General features: G+C 45.6%; 1 protein-coding gene and 1 non-coding gene across 4 annotated transcripts in view; both read left to right on the plus strand.

Annotated features, from left to right (window-relative positions):
- ZBTB7C (zinc finger and BTB domain containing 7C) overlaps window positions 1-17,817 on the plus strand; it is a 382,923-nt gene that overhangs the window by 43,428 nt on the left and 321,678 nt on the right. The gene's annotated exons all lie outside the window — the stretch shown is intronic.
- LOC117200053 (U6 spliceosomal RNA) lies at window positions 6,954-7,060 on the plus strand. Its single transcript, XR_004481482.1, has one exon. It is a non-coding gene; the product is annotated as a U6 spliceosomal RNA (small nuclear RNA).

The raw sequence follows: 17,817 nt of genomic DNA on the forward strand, positions 1-17,817 counted from the left end.
AAGCTGTCATTCCAGTAGGGTTTGGGGAGGAAGCAGAAGTAGATGCATATGTCTAACGAGCCATATTTACCTGGTAAGGCTGACATTCAAGCCCAGCATCTGTTCTGATTTGGCTGGGATTGGACCTTAGCGTGTGTTAAAGATTTTGAATATTACCCCTGTTCAGACATGATTTCTCCTATTCATCCTTTAGGATGAGTTCAGGTGTTACCCTTGTGCACTGCTTTATTGTGTTCTTCCCTCCCCCCATCTCCCTCCCCCAACAAGAAGACTTGGCCACCTCTCCCCTTGAGATCACACAGACTTTGCATTCACCGCTCTCACTGCATATACTGATGATAATTTGTACAGTTGCCTCGCCCTCTTAGACCAGAAGCTTTGGCGGTGGGTGGCGGGCACCTCTTGTTTGTCTTTAGATCTCCACCACCGACCCAATGCTCAGACATTAGTAGACTTACTAAATGTTTGCTGCATGAATAAAAGCAAAACCAGGTGCTTTGTGGGATGATGCTTTGGGGGTAGGCTCGCCTGGAGGCATTCCCCCCATCCCCTGTGACCTGCATGCTGGGCTGGAGTGGGAACCCAGGTTGGGTCCCTGAGGGCTTGATCTCAACCTTCTTTCAGCCCCTGAATCCTTTCTAGGAGCTTTTCTCTCAGCACTGACCTTTTTCCTGAAGACTTTGTCTATGTGCCTAAGTTTGCGATTAGAAGTATTGAGAACTCAGTGGGGATGGGAGGTGTCGGTACGTAACGATCTCTACCCTCTTCGGTGTTCCTGTGCACCAAAGACAGGGCCGTGCTGGGTGGGGGACTGGTGCAAAGCCACGGGGGAGGTGTCATCATTCTGTAATTGACACGCAGGGCAGCTCTCTTCCCTGAGGCAGGCCCAGAGCATTAGCAGAATGACAGCAGCATTTACAGAGCCCAGCCACCTTGCTGGACAGGTCTCACAGTGACACAAAGGCAGGGAGTGAAGCTGAGAGGGGTCTACACCCCAAACTGCAGATGTACTGAGTGACAGCCTCTGGGGCTGCAGGCCCTTGGCTCTATCCTCCTCCCCAGGCACCAGGCTGTTCTTCTGGCCCTAACAGGACTGGGGGGATCCAGAATGTCACAGCTGACTGACAGCCCTGCTTCTAGCGATGGGGCCTGGCCTTGGGCTGATTTCAGGCAACCAGGGGCCTTTCCTCGGCCTCAGACATCGTGCCCCCAAATGGCAATTAACCAAGTGCAGCTGACTCACTTGGGACGCCAGAGTTTTGCAAATGAAATGACTTTTCAGTCACACCTGTGTCGTGTGACTGGCGAGGCCTGGGAAGCCCTTCCCTCCAAATCATCATCTGGTCATGTACTCTGGGGGTCTTTTGATGCCTAACTTAGAAGTGGGGAACCAAAAGATGATTTCTTTGGGTCAAGACATTATCCTCTTTAAAATACAAGTAGCCTTAAGAAGAGCACATTGAACCAGTATTCATCACTGGAAAATTAATATGGATTAATTTAACGTACTCATTAAACTGCTAGAAGTACAAAGAGTTCTTATACTGCCTCTACTTCAGGGCTTCTCAAAGTGTGCTTCTTGGACCAGCAACATCAACACCACCAGAGAACTCGTTAGAAATGCAGACTGTCCAGTCCCACCCCAGAACTGCAGAATCAGAAACTCTGGGGATAGGGCCCAGTCATCTGTGTTTTACAAACCCTCCAAGTGATTCTGATGCACACCTCAGTCAGAGAAACACTGCTCTTCAAGATTAGGAAACTTTAAGAAAAGTCCAAGAAGGTGAGGGACTTGCCTGGGGTCACAAAGCTAATTGATGGCAGAGCTGTCATTTTCAAATGACAACTGGTTGCCGGGATCTGGGGAGGAATTATTAACATTTATGGAAGCCTCTCTCCGTGCAAGTCTCATAGCAGGAGTGTTATCTCACTAAATCCTCACCGGGATCCTGAAAACCGTCCCCAGTTTGTAGGGAAAGAAGTCGCGGCTCAGTGTAGTTGAATAACATGCCCGGATAGGGACACGATTTCAATCCTGATGTCTCTCTCTTTTATTCTTTTGTCTTCTTTGGCAACTACATTTGTTGTGTGTGTGCATGTGCTCCCGAGTAGACCGTGGAGAGTTGCTATTCAGACCCTGCTGGTAGGGGTGGGGCACTCTAAGGGGTCCTGTTGGCATTCTGAGGGCACTCCTCTCTTGGGGGGTGCTTTCCCACTTACTTTCTTCCCAGCTTTGTTTCTGGTTGGGTCCTGACTCCAGTCTGGAGGGACAGAATGAGAGACACCCCCGCTGCCCCTGGCCTTTCTGCCCACCGTATTTCCAGCTTGGCCTGGGAATTGGATTTCCTAGTTGATCTCATGCTTCTAAGTGTCCTTGCTGTTCAAGGAAAGCCAGAGCCTTACTGACTGTGGCCAGCACACCAGTCAGGAGCGACTTGGGGTGGGGGAAGGAGTTCCCTCACATCTGGGATGGGAAGCAGGGCTCCTTGGGAGCCCGAGGGCACAAAAGACTCTGAGTCGGGGGGTGGGAGGGGGAGCACAGGCAAAGCCAAACAGAAGAGGAAATTAAAGAGGCTCGAGTCTCCCGCCAGCTTCCTTTGCTGCATTTTTGGCAGGGATCGGCAAAGCTGGCCCGTCTGTAACTTTCCAGTCTGTCTGCTCATTGTCTCACTCAGAAATGCCAGATAAAAGAGACCATGGAATGAGGAGTGAGGAGCTCGGGTCCCACCCTCAGGATATTCCACCAACATTAACTCTCTTTCAGGCCAGCACCGTCTGTGCCATCTGCCGGGGTCTAGCCGTTTTCACATCTCTCGCCTCTGCGATGTGATGGGTGGGTTGGGAGGGGGTGCAGGGAAGACGTGTCTCCAGAGAACTCCTCACCACTGGCCGGATATCTGTCGCGCTGCCTGTCTCGTGCCTGAAGTCCCTCCGTGAGCACCATTCCATTGAGTTTCCTGTGGTCTCATATTAAAGTAGAATGCCAGAGGAAGGATAACACCTAATACCTTGCTGGTGAATGACTCACCAGGTTCTAGTTAAATGGGTAGGGGGTTCAGGGGAAATGGGCCCGTTGCTCTGAGTGGAGGCTTCTGGGAAAGAGCGGGACTACAGCAAGAGCAGATAGGATGGCAGAGACATCGTAAGCTTGTGCCGGAAGCGACCCCAGAGATGCCAGAGAAGGGACTGCCTTGCCCAGGGACACTGAGCCAGTGGGGGACAGAGCCAGACAGACCTGGCCTGTTAGAACTCTTTCAAGAGCCCAGTGTAATTATGGGTCATCTTATCCCTCACCTCAAGCCTCCTCTTTTCGTGAAGAGGTCCTACAACTTGGTTGAATCTCTCCTTCAAGAAGAGGTGGCTTTCTGCAGAAAGTTTAAAGGGGGCTCTATTTATGTGGTCCTTAAACATCTTCTGAAGGTCTCCTGGGCACAGATGCTAAGGCAGGCTCTGGGAAGACAAGGATGGGGAGAACACTCTCCTTTTTCTTGTGGAGCTCACAGTCGAGGAGGCAACGCACAAGGTAAAGCACAAGAGCTAAGATACAGTGTGAGCAAGGGCTCTCTGGGGGCTGGAGAGGGGGATGCCACTGGTCAGGAAGAAGCTGCCCCCAGCTCTTCTATGGAAAGTCAGGGTTGGGGATGCTTGAGCTGGAAACTGAAGAATGAGTTTGCTAAGCATATCGAGGAGGTGGGAGTGGGGGGAGGTATGGGCATTCCACATAGAGGAGACGTCCCAGGTGGGAGAGGGCGTAGCCCTTCCAGAACCTGTAAATATGGTTGAATCACGATTATTGAAAGAGTGTGTTTAGGGGAGGGCCAAGAGACAATCCAGAATGGGGGGGCTGGGCCAGGCCATAAGAGCCATTGAGTATGGCTACACTAAAGGGTTTGGACTTACCTCCTGAGGGCAGTGGGGAGCCACTGAAAAGTTTTATTAGTCAATCAATGCTAACTGTCCAATAAGCAACCCCTAACATGTTAATGGCTTAACCTCAAAGGTTCAATTCTGCTCCAGTGAAGTCTGCTGAGACCTCCAGAGTCTGCAGCGGGAGGGGAGAGAAAGACAGAGAAAGCATACCAGCTCTTAGCGCCCTCAGCCTGGAAGTGGCACATATAGTTCTATTCGTAGTCTGTCGTCCAGAAACAGCCACATGGCCCCAGCCTACTCACAAAGGAGGCTGGGAAGTGTCGGGAGGCACAGGCGTGCCTGGAGGGCACGAACAGCTGCCACAGGAGACTTTAGTCAGGAGAGTGCTGTGGTCTGATGTGTGATTTGGGATGTTCACTCTGGCAGCGGACTGAGGAGGGGGTTAAAGGGCTGCAAGCGTGGAGACAGAGGCCGGACAGGAGGCTCTTCCAATTGTCTGGTGACAGAGCTCTCCCTGCTCCCCAGCTCTCTGCAGACTGCAGCGGGGTGAGCCTTCAGGGAAGGAAGGTGGGTGGAGACTGCCATGAGGGAGGCAGACGGCTCAGGGGTGATGGGAGGTCAGTGACGGGCCTGTTGACGGGTGTACTGGGCAGCCACACGTAGGGCTGCAGGGCTCGCAGTGGGCCTGACTGAGCTGGGGGTGTTATTGGCCTCTTCAGAGTTCAGGGCCTCCCTGAGCATGAGCTGTGCTGAGGCGGGCCTCCTGCCTTTTACCCCGTGTTCTCGGTGCTCCGGAGGTCCTCACTTACCATTTGGAGCGAGTGAGCACACGGTAAATGAAATCATGGGTGGAGTGAAGGGGCTTGGAGGAAGGCGGGAGCTGGATGGAAGCATCCCTGGGAAAGAGGAGCCTTGAATGGCCGGTCTTCCAAGGTAATAGCACTTCTCTAGTGTTCCTAAGCTTCATTGCCACCTGTTTGTAGCTCTGCGGAGTAATGCAGGCTGCCACTTCAGAAGGACTGTCAGGTACTTTCAGAGGAAGCATTTGCTCATGAACTTCTGCATAGCTGTGCTCATTTTAACCCAGTGACTGGCTGTGTCCCCACTGCCACCTTCCACTGGTAATACCATGGGGACGGCAGGCCTCCTGCCCAGCCTTCGCTCTTCTGGTTGCCCTGTCTGATGTCAGGCTCTCATGCCAACCTAAGGAACAGATGTCCCAAAGCTGGCAGCGGGGGGGAAGAGACCTGAGTTCTGGTTTAAACTAGGCTGCTAACTTTCTGGATGATCTTACAAAGTCATCCTGTATTTCTGGGCTTGAGTCTCTTCTGTTGGGTGGGCGTGGGGATTTTAAATGAGAGGTCTTCAAGCTCTGACATTTCTAGCTCCACAGGATGGACACTGAATATCCTAAGGGCCCCGCGATTTTCAGAACACTGCTTTTTCAGCTAGAGGCAGGAACACCGGGAGGCATATTGGGAGTTTCCAGAGGTGGTCTGGGCGTGGCAGAGCTCACCGGTTTTTCCTGGGGCTGCAGAAAATGGGGGGTGTGGGTCTCAAGTGTGGGCCTCTGCCTTCTCTTGCCTTTGGGAAATGAACCCCTTTGAGAAATGGGTGACAGCCACAGACCATCTCTCCGGAAAAGCATGTGGCATGCACAGAACCATGTACCAGATGCACACCCTGTTTTACGTTTAATTTCAGGGGCCCATGGCCTCCCTAAAATGCAGCTGGGCTATCTGCCTGCTTTTCTCTCCCTAGTGGGTTCTGGGTTCCTCTTACAAATCCAGTTCTTGCTACTGAGCCAAGTTGTGGAAGAGCTTCAGGAGCCAAAGGAAAGTCCTCAGAGGGGTTTGCTTTGACCTCACAAGGGATTGGATGAGACCTCTCTAAAGAGAGGCAGAAAATCAGTGCAAATTTATATGGTGACAGCTGAAGGCACTTGGTAGGTGGGGTTTGTGTGTGCTTGTCTGAGAGAGAAAGTTGGGGGGTAATGTGGGTGTATTGGCACTCTTACCTTGATAACATGTCTTCTGGGAGGGATTCTCTACTTCTTTGTAATTAAGCTTTTTATTTTGAGATAATTAGAGATTCTCATGCAGTTATAAAAAATAATACAGAGGAATCGCTTGTACCCTTAACCTAGTTTTCCCCTTTGGCAATATCTTGCAAAATTATAATACAGTATCACAGTTAGGATATTGATATTGGTACAGTCAAGATGCAGAATATTTCCAACACTGCGTGGATCTCTCCTGTAGCCCTTCTACAGCCGTGGCCACTTCCCTTCTCTGCTCTCATTCTCTACTTAACCTCTGAAAACTAATAATCTGTTCTTCATTTCCATAATTTTATCATTTCAAGACTGTTATGTAAACGCAATAATACAGTATATGCGTAACTTTCTGGGATTGGCTTTTTTCACTCAGTGTAATTCCCTGGAGATTCATCCAGGTTGATACATTTACCAGTAGTTTGTTCCCTTTTATTGCTGAGTAGTGTTCCACAGTATGGATGGACCACAGTTAGTTGAACCATTTATGCATTCAAGGGCATCTGGATTCCTCTTTGACTCATTGATTATTTAGAAGTATGTTCATTTGTTTCCGAGTGTTTAGAGGTTTTCCTGTTATCCTGCTGTTGTTGATTTCTACTTTGATTCCTTTGAGGTCAGAGAACACACTCTATATGAAATAGAGAATGAATTCCGTATGAAAATTCAAGTCTTTTGAATTCACTGAGATTTGTTTTATGGCCCAGTCTATCTTGGCATATGTTCTGTGGGCACTTGAGAAGAATGTACATTCTGCTGTTGTTGGGTGGAGTGTTTTGTAAATGTTGATTAGATTCGGTTGGCTGATGGTGTTGTTGAGTTATTCTGTATCCTTGCTGATTGCCTAGTTATTTTATTAATTTTGAGAGAGGAGTGTTGAAGTCTGCAAATATAATTGTGAATTTATGTATTTTTCTTTTCAGTCCTATCAGCTTTCGCTTCACATATTTTGTATCTCTGTTGTTTGGTGCATGTGAATTTAGGATTTCTTGGTGGATTAATTCTTCATCATTATATAATATTCCTCTCTGTGCTCACTTCAGCGGCACATATACTAAAATTGGAACAATACAGAGAAGATTAGCGTGGCCCCTGTGCAAGGACGACACACAAATTCATGAAGCGTTCCGTATTTTTGTTAAAATGGTTGTGGTCATTGTATCTATCTCGAATAGTGTCAACAATAAAAATAAAATTAAAAAAAATATTCCTCTCTGACTGGTAATTTTTTCCCCCTGAAGTCTAATTTATCTCATATTGATATAACCATTTTTGCTTTCTTGTGATTAATGTTTACATGATATATATATTTTCGTCTTTTACATTCAACCTGCCTATATCATTTTACTTGAAATGAATTTCTTATTAACAGAATAGTGGGTCATGTTTCTAAATGATATTTTTATTTATTTATTTATTTATAGATAAATAACAAGGATTTACTGTATAGTACAGAGAACTATATTCAATATCCGGTAATAATCTATAATGGAAAAGAATCTGAAAAAATATATATGTTTAACTGAACCATGTTGCTGTACACCTGAAACTAAGACAATATTGTGAATCAACTATACTTCAATTTAAAAAAAATAAAGAAAGAGAAAATCATCACCAAAAACCAGAAAGTCAGTCTTAATCATGTGCATTTCTAACTTATGTGGACTGACCAGATCAAAGATAATTTAGAATATCAATGGCCATTACAGGGAACATTTGAAATCCCCAAACTTAATTTCCTTAAAACTGAATTGGGCTACAATAGCTCAAAAACTTCCAGAAAGAGTTCAATACTTATTTCTATTGGTAGTTTGAGGCTTCCCTATGTTATCAGGAGTCTAAAATTGCCTCACTGAAAAATAAGATTTTAAGATTAATGGGGCAAACAAATTATTAAAGAAAGATAAAATGGCTCCCAAAGCCTTAGGCTCTTCTTCTTGGCTTCTTTGTCTCAGATTCCTCTTTGGCACCATCTTGTCTCTCTCTTTGGCTCCTCATGTCCAGACTCCACCTCCACCACCATCATCCTTATTCCCTTCTACACTTCCTATGCCTCTTCTATACCCTCAATTCTCCCATATTAACTTTCTCACCGAACTTTCCCTTTTCTCTAAAACCCTCCCCACTCTTTTCCTCTGAACTTGTCAGAAGCTTTCCTTTCAAAATTGAGCCTTCTGAGGGTCCAGAGGATAAACTTTTAATTCCTTGGACCAAAGGTGAACAGTGAGCCATTGTTAAAGATTTTTTCAAAGTAACTAAAGTTTCTCACAAATTTGCTGAGGAATTCAAACTTATCAACCTGGTTTCTCTGACTTATATCAGCTAGTTCATATGCTTGTCAGGGAATGCCAGGCCCAGCATTGGGTGAAAAACACAAATTGGGAAAATACTGAAACGTCTCTAGCATTGTAAAGGGGAGACCAACCTGCTAATTTATCATATGATCAGGCTTGGGCAATAGCCAAGTGACTTCATCAAGCATAAATTGATATTTTTAGATTATTCCCATTTAATGTAATTATTGATATTTAAGGGCCTCAGTATGCAATTTTATTTTTATATTTTCTGTTTGTTGTCCCTTTCATTTCTGTGCCACCTAAACATTTTAAAGAATTCCACTTTGACTTATCTATGGTATTTTTCAGTTTATATTTTTCGTATATTTTTTTAGTGATGTGTACATTATGTGTACATGACTTAACACAGTCTACTGGTGTCATCATTTTACCAATTCAGGTGAAATATAGAAACCTTACCTCCTTTTATGTCTTTTTACCCTTTATAATTTACATTATAATGTAATTGTTTTAAATATTTCCTCTACTTTTAAAACCACATCAGACAGTGTTATAATTTTTGCTTCAACTGTCAAATATCATTTAGAAATTTAAGAGGAGAAATAAGTCAGTTGTATTTACCTACACTTTTGCTTAAGTGTATTTCTTCCTTCCTGATGTTCCAAGGTTTCTTCAGTTGTTTCTTTTCTTTTCTTTTTTTTCCTAAAGAACTTCTTTTAGCCACTCTTGGGGGTAGGTCTGTCGGCAACAAATTCTCTTAGTTTTCCTTCATCTGAGAATGACTTGATTTCTCCTTCATCCCTGAAGGATATTTTCACTGGATACAGTATAAGATTCTCGGCTGATAGTTCTTTTCACACGTGAAAAATGTTGTGCTACATCTTTTTGGTCTCCATGGTTTCTGATGAGAAATCTGCTGTCGTTCTAATTGTTTTTCCCATATCGGTAGGTGTCGTTTCTCTAGAACTGTTTTCAAGATTTTTTTCTATGTCTTTAGTTCTCAGAAGTTTGACTATGATGTGTCTTGTGGATTTCTTTCAGTTTATTTTAAGATTCTCTCATCTTGAATCTGTAGGTTTGTGTCTTTTTCCAAATTTGAGAGGTTTTCAACTATTGAGCACTTTTTCAGTCCACCCTTTTTCTCCTCTCCTTTGAGACTCCAGTGACAAGAATGTGAGACTTTTTGTTGTATTACTATAGGTCCCTGAGGCTTTGTTTGTTTCAGTCTATTTTCTCTCTTTCTCAGTTTGGATAATTTTTATTGCTCTGTATTGCAGTTCATTGATTCTTTCCTCTGTTCTCTCCATTCTGCTGTTGAACCCATCCATTGAATTTGGTATTTCAGTTAATATATTTTTCATTTCTAAAGTTTCCATTTGTTCTTCTTTATATCTTATATTTCCGTTTTAGACTTTGCATTGGTTTCAAACATGTTCATAGTTGCTTGTTGAAACATTTTTATGATGGCTACTTTAATATCTCTGTCAGATAATTCTAACATCTCTGTCATCTTGGAGTTGGCATTTACTGACTATTTTTTTTCATTCAGTTTAAGGTTTTCCTGGTTCTTTAAGATAAGTGATTTTTTATTGAAACGTGGACATTTTGGGTAATATGTTTTGAGACTCTAGATCTTACTTAAAACTTCCACTTTGCCTGGCTTTTTTTTTTCAACATGCTCCAGAGGGGAGTCTGGGGGCACTGCTTTATTACTGCCAGGTGGGGTTGAAGTCCAGTTGTCCCACTCGGCCTCTACAAATTCCTTTCTGGTTAGGAGGGGTTGGAATGCCTAGTTACTGGTCCCCTTGTGACCTCCACTGACACCACAGGGGTTGAGGGTGGCCTCTTTACTGCTGAGCAGTAGTAAAAACCCTGAATCTCCACTAGGCCTCCTCTAACACCACTCTAGTGGGGAGGGGTTAGGGTGACTCATTACTGCTGCGTGGGAATGGGAGTCAAGGCTGCACTGGGCCTTTGCTAGCATGGATGGGAGTGGGACCACAGTTTTTTTTTTTTTTTTTTTTTGGCAGTGTTTGACTGGATTAGAGCAGTCATTGTATAGAAGTTTGTCTTTCTAGGCTTCCCCTCTCCTAGTCTTTTGGCTAGAAAGAACAGGCTTTTGTTGGGGAATTTTTTGTCTGTGCCTATTGATATTTTCAGGTTGCCATCTTCTTCAGCTCCAAATCTGGGATATATGAGGCCAAAAGAAAACCCACCATCCAGAAACTTCACCATCCTATCTTCCTCAGGTCCCAAGGTCCCTAGCTAGTTGCTTTTCTTTACCTTTCAGATTCACATGATGTTTGTTTTATGTATAATATCCAGGGTTTTTAGTTGTACTTAGGGGGAGGCATAGGGCAAAGTGTGTCTATTCCATCTTCCCAGAAGTGGAAATCCTCTCTACTTCCTTTTCTTTACTACTTTTTAGCAATATTGAGAATGTAGTACATGTATTTGGGAAAGTTTTAAACAGTACAAAAGAGATACATGAAAATTTCCCTTTCAAGTCCTGTGTTCTGCAGTGGCCACGTGGTTCTTCTACCAGCGGCAGTCACTGTTACCAGTGCTTGTGCGTCCTTTCAAGAGAGTCTGTGTGTGTGTGTGTGTGTGTGTGTGTGTGTGTGAGAGAGAGAGAGAGAGAGAGAGAGAGAGACTTTCTATACTAGGTAGTGGCACCAACTTAAACTCCATTAACCATGGATGAGAGAAGTTATACACACTCTGATTCAGCGGCATTGTGTATATTTAAGCATATTTGCCAACCTAATATATGAAAAACTGGATTGTGTTATAGTTTTAATTTGCATTTCCTGCCATGTGTGAGGATGAGCATCATTTCTGATGTATAAAATACATTTGTGTTTCCTGCTTTGTGGTCTGACAATTTAATTTCTTCTCTATTGTACATTCCTCTATTGGGTTGTTGGCATTTCTTATAGACTTGCACAGGTATGCACATGCACATTATTTATGTAGCAAGGAAATGTGCCCTATGCCTGTCATATATGTTGCCAATATTTTGTTCCTATTTTTTCCATTTTCTTTTGACTATTGTATTTTATGGTAATCGATATTTTAAAAATTTTGAACTCAGATGTAGCCTTTTTAAAAATGACATCTGAATTTGGGTCATGTTTTGAAAGTTCTTCCTAGTTCAAGATTATTACAAATATTCTCCCACATTTTTCTTCTAGATCTTTTCATAGTTGCATCTTTTGTTTAGGTCTTTGGTACATGTGATCCAAAATTTTTTTAGATCATTCCTGAATTGTCTCAGCACAATTACTTGAAAGGTCTATCTTGTCCCCAGTGGTTTGAAATGCCACCTTGACTTATTGTGGGTCTTCTCTGCGTAGGTGCTTATCTGCTTTGTCAGCAAATTACCAATGGCAGCTGGTGGCCTGGGGAGGCTGTGCTGAGGTGATCTCGGAGCCATCTACAAGGAAAGAAGCACTTTTGGAAAGGGATAAGGAGCAAGGGTGGCTGATTCTCCCCACCTTGGACTGCTCTGTGTTGGTCTCATGAAAATGGGCTGAGCCTGTTTCAGGGATGTTTTCCAACCATCTTGCCCCCTGATGGTAAGAGGCCCCTCTGTCTGCTCCTCTTGTAAATCACAGGTCCTGCTCTTTTCTTAAATAGCTCCTACATCCACCTCTCATCCCTATTCCCCTCTTCTGTCCTCGACACCTCTTCACTTCAGGCCTTTACTATTATGGCCTAGTTTTTGAGTACCCTCCTAAATGTTTGTTTTAGCTATCTCTTGCTACCAAGCAAATCAACACAAATTTAGTTGCTTGAAACAACACACCTTTATTATCTCATAGACTTATTATTCCTGTGGACCACGCGTCCTGGCACATCTTAGCTAAGTCCTGGCCTTCAGGGCTCTCATGAAGCTACAGTCAAGCTGTCATCCAGGGCTGGGTTCTCATCAGGAGGCTCAATTGGGGAAGGATCCATTTCCTTTTTCATGTGGTTGTTGTGGCTGTGGGATTCATGGAAGCTTGCTTCATCAAAGCAGAAAGGGAGAAAGAGTGTCTCTAGTGCCCAGCTACTAGCAAAATAGAGCAAAATAATGTAACGTGATTGCAAGAATGACATCCCATCATCTTTGCCGTATTGTACTGGTTAGAAGTCATACCACATTCAAAGGTATGATCACCTGGAGGCAGGTCTCGTGGGATGCCCTTGGAATCTGTCCTCCACATGGGTTGTTTTCTACTCTAGTCCACACTTCACTGTGGAGCCAGATTAATTTTCTTAAAGCACATCCCTGACCTTACTAGTCTTCTACTCAAAAGTCTGCATTAGTTAAATTTCATATAAAATGTTCTTATATTAGCATTTACGGCTTTCTCCAGGAGCTGCCTGGCTGTTATCTGTCAAAATTGCCAGTGCACAAAGGCTTTGACCCAGACTATATCCCAGATCTTGACTCCCACATGAGTGAAATAATGAATGCACAAATGTAAGCACTGCAGAATCGTTTGAAATAACCGAAGATTGGAAACAACCCAAGTGGGAGGGGCTGGTTGAATACATTACTGTACATCCAATCAGTGGAATACTACACAGCCACAAGATGGACGAGGCAGCTCTTTATAAATTCATGTAGAGTGATCTACACCAGTGATTCTCAGAGTGTGGTTCCTTGACCAGCAGTATCACCTGAGAACTTGTTGGAAAGAAACAAAGAAGAACTACAAAAACAACCCCCAAATAATTTACAAAATGTCAATAAGCATACACATGTCAACAGTTACTTTAAATGTAAATTGAGTAAATGCCCCAATCAAAAAACAGAGTGGCTGAATGGATGCAAAAACAAGACCCCGGGCTTCCCTGGTAGCACAGTGGTTGAGAGGTTGCCTGCCGATGCAGGGGACACGGGTTCGTGCCCCGGTCCGGGAAGATCCCACATGCCACGGAGCGGCTGGGCCCTTGAACCATGGCTGCTGAGCCTGTGCGTCTGGAACCAGTGCTCCGCAATGGGAGAGGTCACAACGGTGAGAGGCCCGCGTACCGCAAAAAAAAAAAAAAAAAAAAAACAAGACCCCTAGATATGCTGGGAAAGTGACTTTTCACTGTATATCCTTTTGTACCTTTTGAATTTGAACCATTTAATGTATTACTTATGTAAAATATTAAAATACAAAAGCCCCATCCGTCAGACATCATTAGCTTTCTCTCTCATCTCTCACATGGCCTGTTCACACCAGTCAGACTTGCCTCTTCACTATCCCTTGGGTTAGGGTCGCATTTCCTGGCCATGGGCCATCGCTTACATCCATGCCCCCAACTGGAATTCCCTTTACTCTTCTCTGTATAATTAAAGCCAACTCAAAGGTCAGGCCAAGATGCCGCCTTCTTTGGGGATTTGCCTGACCCCCGCCCTGCAGGCAGGATTAACCGGAACTTCTCCTCAGCTTCTCCAGCCTGTGCCTTTCTTCTGCCCACTGCCTGGCTGTCTTCTTTAATAGATTGGCGGCTCTCTGCAGACAGGGACTCAGCCTCACACATCATTGTGACCTCAGCGCCCAGCATAGCCTGCAGGTTGATACCTAAGAATCTTTTAGTGAATAACTGAGTGAGCAAGTGAATGATGGACACAGAGATGGGGACATAGGGACACAGGGTGGGCTGGACAGTGAACAGACCTAAGAGTGGGAATTGCCAGAGAGGAGAAGAATGAATCTGGGCAGGAAAGTTGGGGAGAGGTTGCGGGGAGAATCTGCTGGTGGCTGGGCTTTCTACCGGCTTAGGTTGGGGGCTGAGCCATCATCAGTGCCCTGGGGGGTGGGGTGGGGAGGGCACCTTGACCTGGGGGCCCATGGGATTCATTTCATTTCATTGGAGGGGGGAGTTCTTTTAAAAATGTAGATGAGCTTTGGAGGGGCAGTGATTGAGGGGTAGAACGTGTGCCTTAAAAAGACCTCACACAGACTGGCAGAAGGGCAGGCTGCCCTCCCAAGGGGATTATTTTGATTACAGCCAAGTCGAGGTGAAGTTATTTTTTAATATTAAAAAGAATATGCCCCCCCATGGCCACTCTGTCCCTAACCTCCCTCCATCTCGAGAAAGCATCTGACATTTCCTGCACATTTTAACTTTCTAACCAAATAATGAAATAATCATATTGGCTCCTCAGTCACAGGATTCATTTTCTCTCATTCCTGGGCTTCAAAATTCATCTCATATTTTAATCTGTTTTGAGCTCTTTTCAATTGCCTTGGAGATAGAGCCAAAGGTTCCCTGAACTCCTATTGCCTGCCGTTGTTTGGTTTTGCTTCCTGTGGGGTATTCTCTTTAATAACACGGTCTGTCCTGCAGCAGTGGCAGGAATTCTAGGGGGGTCGGGGCTGGGCCTCACACTTTGTGGCTCCCTGACAGTATATTAATGCCCACATTCCGACTCTGGGCATTCTCATTTGCTGCCTTCCTCTTGAATGGTACCCTCCCTTCTCAATTGTATTAATGTTTAAAAGCCCAGCCTCCCATAGAAATTCTCTCTCAACTACTCTAGGCCACATGATCCTTCCCTCCTCTGAGCATCAAGTAAACACACAAAACACAACGGCAATAATGACCAGCATTTCGGAGCCTAAATATCTTTCAGGCACATTCTGAGCACTGTTATGGATTAATTCATTTGATTCCAGACTCTCCTCTAAGGTAGTATTAGTTTTAGTGTCCCCATTATTTTGATGAGTAGACTGAGGTAAAGAGAGAGTCCATAACTTGTCCAAGCGCTGCAACACACCTAAGGTCAGTTTCATCCAGTTGAACTTTTGGTTTTCCTGTTTCATGTGTGCACGTCATAGCTTCCCAACCAGACAGCAGGCCCTCAGGGTGGGCGCTGCACCCTTCTAGGTGCTGTGCGAGGTGGTGTCATTGTAAATACTTGTTGGTTGTTTGAGCTCCTTGTCTCATGAAAGACCAGAGACGGCGCTGGTTTGGAGCAGGAGGCAGGGGGCCGTCTGTCCATTTCTTAGAGCCATTTGGGGTGGTGGGTGGAGTTGCTTGAGAACTTACCCACGCTTCTTGTTTGGGGTAGGGAGTGGCAAAAGGACATGGTGTGGTGCAGGTGACAAGGCTTCTCCTTGGGGGCATGAAACCATGTGTGCTGTAGGATTGTTGGAGAGAGTGGGGTGCCCATCAAGGAGCACCCTGTGACTCTGGGGAGAGATGAGCTCACTGCCAAGGGTCCCCCTTATGAAAATGAGAAGGGACCCTATGTGGAAAGTCCTTGACAGTGGGGAGGGACCAGAGTCAGCTCTCTGTCCCAGGGGTTCCTCTCTGGCACTGGGGTCTGGTCCTTCAGTTGGGTTGTCTTTGTTCCATAAAGATGACAACCCAGGCAGGCATTTCACCTCTTCGAGTCTCAATGATCTCATCTGTAAAAGGGGGAGAAATACCCAAACCTGCCTTCCTTGTGGCAGAGCATTGGGAAGGGCAATTGAGAGTGTACACATCAGGAACAAAAGCTTCATGGCAGGTAGGACTGGAATTACATCACTGGAGACAATTTCTCTCTGGGTCTCTCTTCCTGACATACTGTCTGATGGACCTGTATGTTTGTCCAGACTTGTTAAATCTGTGTAGCTCCGGCTTCTCCCTTTCTGTCCCTGGCACCTCTCATGAGCCCTTCTGGGGCTGTCTCTTCCTCCACATCAGGGTTCTGAGTCCTCGCTGTGGAGTTGAATCCCCTGGATGCTTCTGATGCCCGAGCCTTACCCCCGGAGGTTCTGACCCCATGGTCTTGGGTGCGTCCTGGGCTTGGTATTTCTTAAAGGCTTCCCAAAGGTTCCAGTGTGCCCCTGCATTGAGACCTGTGCTCCACCGCGTGCTGAGACACAGGGCATGAATGGAGAGAAGAGAGAGGAGAGAGAGTCCATCAGAATCTCAATGTTCCTAGTAAAAATTTTTGAAAATCATGTTTGTTAGATGCTATGTTTTAGGCCTGATACTGAATGTATTTTGCAAGGTCAACTAAAATTGAGTACATTAAATTTTTATATTTAGCAAAAGGCTGTACAGGTGAGTTAGCATGAATCCCCTCTGGGATCTGAGGGTTGAGACGCTGGAGGAGCTGGGAAGTAGGGGGCAGCAGCAGACCTGGAGCCGGGAAGCCTGGTTACCAAGGCTGACTCCATCACTCACTTGCGAATATTCACACCTATCTCACAGAGTCATTGTGAGGGGCAATGAGATCATTCATGAAAACTTTCTGAGAAACCAAGATTTCTGTAGAAATAAAAGTATTGCATAAAAGCAGCTGTGTTCTGTATTCTGTCGACTGTGACTCTCTGGACATCATTCCTTAGGAGTTCTGCCTGACACGGGGAGACCAGATGTCCCAAATTCCTGGTCTCCCGCGCAGGTTTACTCCACCATGTGCATTCCAGACCTCATCCACTCCTGGCACCACTGGCCAGCCCTTCCCCTCCCCAGCTCCCGTCTTCAAATTCCATCGCCCTCCACTGGCTTCTTCCCCTCAGGACAGAAACATATCCCTCTCTCCCACAGTAAAAAGAAAATACACCTGTGACCCTTGGGCCCCCTCTTCCTTCCACCTTTGCCTTACAACTAGGTTTCTGGGACATGTAACTCACGTGGAGACTCCCCTTTCCTCACTCCCTTCTCCTTCTGTTCTGGCATTTCCCATGGCTGCCAGCTGCTCCATCCTTGTCTACCTGAGGTCTCTGCCGTAGGTGCCCTGTGGACCACTCCCTTCATGACACACTCCCCTTCCTCTGGCTCCCTCACATCCTCCCTCCCCCTCTCACCCTCACTCTCAACTTTGCCTGATCACCTAATCTTAGGGATTCCATTTCCTAAATATTTCTCATACCTGTAGACTCCCTTCAGTGCCCACCACCACTACCTTGGTTCAGCCCCTCTCTCACCTGGACTACCTCTCACCTGGCCTATTGGTCCAGCCTCTTAAGGTGTCCTGACCTCCCTCCCCGGCTGCCTCTGCCCTCCAGGGTCAAGTTAAATACAAAGCCCTTTGTGCTGTGGACCTTGCCTACATCTCCAGATGCATCTCTTCCAACTCTTCCTTTCACATTTGCATTCATTCCCCAGATCTGTCCTGGTGCGTCATGGCTCTGGGGTTTCACATGTTTTGTAACATCCCCATAAAACTTTCCCTGCCCCCCACTACCCGAACCTCATTCTGGAAAAATGTTCGTCTTATAAATCCCAGCTCAACTGTCAGATCCCTCAAGGAGCCTCCCCTGGTTCCTCTGTTCCATCCCCCAGTGGGCTTAGTCTCACCTTGCCTTGCTCTGGCCCCCCTGCTGCTCAGTCATGCTGCTTTCAGAGCTCTCCTCACGCTGCATTATGCACGTAGCAAGTGCTTCCCCAGACCTGGAAGCTCCTTGAGAGAAGGGTTCATGGCTGGCGCTCTCTCTTTCAAGTTCTCGCTCTCAGATATGCAGAGCCCGGTGCAGAGTTAGCACTCAACAAATGTTTGTAGGATTGAATTGAGTTGATTGATCTGCAAAGAGCAACTCGGAGCATCTCGACAGGTCATAATGACTTCTGAACACCCAAGAAATGCCACTGTCGCTGTATCCCAGTGCTTGGAAAAGT

This window comes from Orcinus orca, chromosome 15 (assembly GCF_937001465.1).
Source record: "Orcinus orca chromosome 15, mOrcOrc1.1, whole genome shotgun sequence".
Lineage (NCBI taxonomy): Eukaryota > Metazoa > Chordata > Mammalia > Artiodactyla > Delphinidae > Orcinus > Orcinus orca.